We start from the raw sequence: 5,305 nt of genomic DNA, 5'->3' as shown, positions 1-5,305 counted from the left end.
GGGCCAGATGAGCTTACCTGCGTGTGTGCATGCATGCTGAGTCGCTTCAGTCATGTCCAACTCTGTGTGACCCTATGGACTGTAGCCTGCCAGGCTTCTCTGCCCATGGGCTTCTCCAGGCAAGAATACTAGAGTGGGTTGCCATGCCCTCCTCCAGGGGATCTACCCGACCCAGGGATCATGAGCCTGCAAATGTGCCAAGTCGGTTCCAGAAACGCTTTCAGCGGGAGGCGCCACCTCCGTGGGGACTCTAGGCTCTTTAGCTCCTGCCCTCTGGACATCCACGGTCTCAGGTCGCACCTGGGCAGCAGTCTTGGTCTCATCCACTTCCCCACCCGACCCTGTCCCTTAAGGAGCCGGCGCTCACTGCCCACGCCTTCCTCGGGGACTGCTTTCCAACAGCTAAGACAGCACTCAGCCCCAGACAGCCAGAGGGATGGATGAGACTCCATCCTTGTCCTCACAGAACCTTCACGCCTGAAACAGATGATTGGTGACAAAAAATCCCATAGCTGTGGCACTTCACCGTTCCGAAGAGTGTTTATGCAATTATTTCATTTCAGATGCCTAAGGGAGCTGCGAAAGGGCTGGTTTTCAAGCCTCCGCTTCTCGGAAGTGACAACTGAGTCTCAGATTGATGAGGCTAAGTCCCAACCAGAGCCTGACTGGGACGTCAGCTCAAAGCTCCCCCACTTGACTGCCCACAACTGGACGCCAGGACAGGGTCCTCTCGCCATTTGCAGGGGCGGGAGAGGGTTTGATTGATGCCGTCACGGAGACACGTTGAGGTCCTAAGATCTGAGGTGTGGAGCCTGGGATGTGGGACTCCACCCACACTAACGTCACTCATAAACCAATGTCCTTCCATGGAAACAACCCAGGCTAGGGAGGGCGGACAGATCATCTCTGTTTCTGAACCATGGGCTAGAAGACGACGGACAGGTGAGGAGGCTCAAACCAGCAGTTCAGAACCTGGGGCTCACTGGCACTGCCTGGGGTCACCTTTTAAATGAACCCTCTGCATAGGTGACCATGTTTCACAGCATTTCCCAGGCTCTGTATAGCCCAGGGGCTGAGAAATGCCTGTCTAGACAGTGTCTCTGAAAGAAGACTTGGCCGAAGACTTTTCCTCCCCATCATTTCTCCTGATCTCCCAGCCCCGGCAGCCAAGGCCAAAGACCTTCCGGGAGCTCTACAGCCCACGCTGTCTGAGCCTCATGCGTGGGCCTCTCCTGCCCTCTGCTGGACAAGCTGTAGCAGTGCAACCACATCCCTGTGCAACTGAAATGCAGAAATCGCCTTTCCTCCCATCACCTTGCCAGTCTTTGCTCTTTCCCCACAGGATGCTGTTCCTGAACCCTACGCCAGGGCCAGACTGATGGGGAAGGAGCCTTTCCTTCTATTCTCTCATTTCTATTCCCTATTCCTCCTCCTGCAAACGAGGACCCCTCCTTTCTGATCCCGGCACTCAGGGACTGCCTCCTTCCACAGGGCTGACACCCTGCCTGATATGGGTGGGCTTTCCCTGCACTGTGACCCTATCTCTCCAGGTCTCCCTGCCTGGATCTCATCTCTTCCTTCTGCCTGCCAATCTGACCACCTCACCCACCAAAGGCATGGACCTCCAGTAAGAGCTGAGCTGGCCCCCAGACATCCAGCAGTGAGCACGACGCCCAGCCGTGAGCACCAGCTCCTGTTTCTGAGCCTCTGCTCCTCTGGGTCTGCATGACCTGCTTCTTGGCCCTGATTCAACCCACTTCAGTTTAACTGACATGGACCCCTGCTTTTAGCAGGCATCTTTCTGGCGGCAGTGGGGACCACAGAGTTCAGTCTGCCAGGGAAGGTGGATGTGGGTAAAAGTCATCATAGTAGAGGATACGGGGTGCTTAACTTTATGAGGACAGTGAACCAGGTGCCCCTGGAGGGGAGCTCTGTGGGGAAAGGATTAGAGTCACAAGCTGATGGGTGACCAGTGTCACCCGAGGGGAGTGGGGCAGGGAGGCTACTGTAATGACTGACATCTACTGGACACCACCTTTCCCTATGTTATCATCTACATTTGTCCTCCAGTTAAATTATTATCCAAAGTGTACAGACGACAGTGCCTCAGAGCTAGAAGAGCTAGCCCCTGGTCCCATAGCTACAGAATTATCTGACTCTGGTCTCATCTTCCTCGCATCATATTCTGTTGTTTCTCCAGCAAAAAGCAGAGCCCAAGCAAACAAGTGGAGCCTGGAGGCTCACCCAGGAACAAGCGTGTTCCCAGAGAGGTGGACACAGAGCTGAGTGGTTTTATAGTAGACAGGATGCCAAGACCTTCACCTTCAGAGTTTTGCAAACAGTGGGCAAAGAGGGCAAGACAAGGAGTGGGTGACCAGCTGTCCCTCGATAACCCTTCTCTTCTTTCACTAGTTGAACCCTGAGTTTATCACTTAATTTTTGGGCACCCTAAGTAAAACTACATTCCCTGACTCTCCTTGCTGACAGGTGGGACCATGTGGCTCGGGAGATGTGAGAAGAACTTGTGCAAACTTCTCGGTGATGCTTTTCAAGGAGGGAGCATGCCTTCCCTTCCGCTTGCGCTTCTTCCACCGACTGGCCTGCAGCTAAGCTTCTATGGTACCTGGTGTCTCACCAACAAAGGCAACATCACAGAACCAGCAGAGTGAGGACCCAGAAGACGCTGTGTGCCAGGCACCACAGAGCTGCTGTGCTGACACGGCAGTCCCCGGTGAAAGAGAAATGGACTTCTCGGGTGTTTCAGCTGCTGTTATTTATGGTCCCTCTGTTGGTGGGGTCTGTCAGGGTCTTGGCCAGAGAGGATGAAGTTGGAGGTGAGTGTGAAGAGGCGCGGTGATGGTAGGTCCTAGAAGGATCCTGCAGGTAAGTCCAACAGGACTTGGTATCTGATTGGATGTGGGATATGACGGAAATTCCTTGGTGGTCCAGCGGTTAAGATGCCACACTTCCTGTGCAAAGGGGTGAGGGTTCAGTCCCTGGTTGGGGAACTAAGATCCTGCATGCTGTGCAGCCAAGGCAAAGAATGTGGGCTGTGAGGATGGAGGACCAGCCTGGCATTAAATTGGCAGCGGAAAGGAGGTGCTGAGACAGGCTGTCCTTTTCTGCTTCTGTCATTTCACTTCTGCATCTAACTTCCCCCTCAGACATCTCTTCTTCAGGACCTCTCCTCTCCCTGGATCCAAAATCACCTTGCCACGACCTCTCTTGCTATATCCCTCACATGTGCTTCTCTTTTTGCTAGAACACCCCCTCCAGCCTACACCACCTTTGCCCCGCACTGCCTTTGCCTGACTAACTCATAGCATCTGTTACTGACTCAATGCAAATATCGGAGAAGGCAATGGCGATCCACTCCAGTACTCTTGCCTGGAAAATCCCATGGACGGAGGAGGCTGGTAGGCTGCAGTCCATGGGGTCGCTAAGAGTTGGACACGACTGAAGGTACTTAGCAGCAGCAGCAGCAATGCAAATATGCCTCCCCCAGGAAGCTTCTCTGACTCCCCTGAACTGCATAAGGTTCCCATCCTCTGCACTTTCACACCGTCCAGCACTCCCTTCTGTGTCACCCTGGACTTGTCTGTGCTGGAAGCGTTTGCTTCATGGTCCATGTCGCTCACGTCACCAGGAGCTCCTTGGGAACAGAGACCATAAGCATCTTTGGATTCCTATTCTTTGGAACAGTGTGTGTCTTATGATGGGGCTTCAAGAAATGTCACTCTGCAGGATTTCCCTTTATCCTCATTTCCCAAAATCACCCTCCAGCTTCCCCCTACCATCGCCCTCTGCAGATTCCACTGTCTGGGTTCCAGCCCTTAAATGCATCAAAAACAAAAACAAGCCAGCGATGTCAGGCGGCCCTCCGCAGCCACCCCTCCCCATGCTCTGACTCAGAAGTGCCATTATCAAAAGGTAACAGGTTTCTTCTATATTCTTACTCCCCATTTGGGGCAGGGAAAAAAAAACATGAAGTGAGCTTTCTCAAGGATGTTTAACTTGAAATGTTCTGTGCCTTAAAATTTAGGTCTCCATTTCAGAAATGATTCAGCCTCAGATGAAAGGGAAAGTTATGAAACACCATGCACGTCAAATCTCCATATACCTTTTCCTCCTAATGCAGCAAAATGATACCTTTATCGCCGTTCAATCAAAGGCTCACCGAGGGAGATAGGGCTGTAGCAGTCATCATCGGATGTTTCCAGCAACCCCTCGCACCAATCTATTGCACAGCATCACCATTCTAAACCCATGAAAGACTTCCTCAATTTCTCTCCCCCTCATCATCAACCACACCAGATATTTATTGACTGCCTGTTATACTCAGGACACTCTGCCAGATGCGGGGAAGGAAAAGTTGAGGAGAGATTTCTGAGGGACTGTTAAAAGGGGTACATCTGTACCTTAGAAGTAAGTTATCTGCCTCTGAAATGAGTCTCGAGGGAAAGGAGACAAACACCGTGGCTTTGATAAAGAAAAATGGTCCAGACCAATGGGCACCGTCAGACTGCTCTGCGTGCAATTTTGGCCGAGTGCAGAAAAATGATGCCCTCATAATTACTCAACTGCACGGTAACCAGATCGATACGCTACATCCATATCCCACCCCCCACAGCCTGCCGCTTCTCCCCCAGCACCGCCAAAACGAGCCAGCAGGCAACATGTATCCGCGATCCTGTGCCCCATTTGGTCATGAAAATGTGAGGATTGAATGTATCACTGTTCTGAAGTCAAGAAGATCTACACTTTTGAAAAGGGCCATCTATCTCCAAAATCAGTCGCACGGAGAAGTAAAACAAACACGACGCTTTTACGGAGAAAAGACAGAACTCTATGGACCCCAAATCTCCACATGCCTATTTTAATGAGCACAAGAAAATGACAGGAACATCATTGTTCTACAAATGCTCTGAGTCACTCAGCAAGTGAAGCCTTTATCCATTTTATTTTCTGAGTATTTCTTTAAATCTCTTTCCACCTTCTAATCACTGAGCATCATTACTAGCAAAATATTAAAATTTACCTGCTACTCATTTGTGCAAGAAAATTTAAAGGAAAATTATTCAATATTTTGAATTGAGGGAGTTTATATATTTGACACACACCATTTCTGTGTCCGGGCTTCCTAGGTGGCACAGCAGTAAAGAATCCACCTGCCAATACAAGAGAAGCAAGAGACATAGGTTCGATCCCTGGGTCAGGAAGATCCCCTGGAGGAGGAAATGGCAACCCACTCCAGTATTCTGCTGGGGCAATCCCCTGGACAGAGGAGCCTGGTGGGCTACAGTCC

General features: G+C 51.1%; 1 long non-coding RNA gene across 1 annotated transcript; it reads left to right on the top strand.

Moving 5' to 3' along the window:
- The first annotated feature begins 2,515 nt into the window (after positions 1-2,515).
- LOC139182634 (uncharacterized) lies at positions 2,516-5,027 on the top strand. Its single transcript, XR_011566151.1, has 3 exons — positions 2,516-2,834; positions 3,810-3,930; positions 4,043-5,027. It is a non-coding gene; the product is annotated as an uncharacterized lncRNA (long non-coding RNA).
- Positions 5,028-5,305: the final 278 nt, after the last annotated feature.

The sequence above is a fragment of the Bos indicus genome, chromosome 4 (assembly GCF_029378745.1).
Source record: "Bos indicus isolate NIAB-ARS_2022 breed Sahiwal x Tharparkar chromosome 4, NIAB-ARS_B.indTharparkar_mat_pri_1.0, whole genome shotgun sequence".
NCBI classification, from domain to species: Eukaryota; Metazoa; Chordata; class Mammalia; order Artiodactyla; family Bovidae; genus Bos; species Bos indicus.
This window is presented reverse-complemented; position numbering and strand designations above follow the sequence as displayed.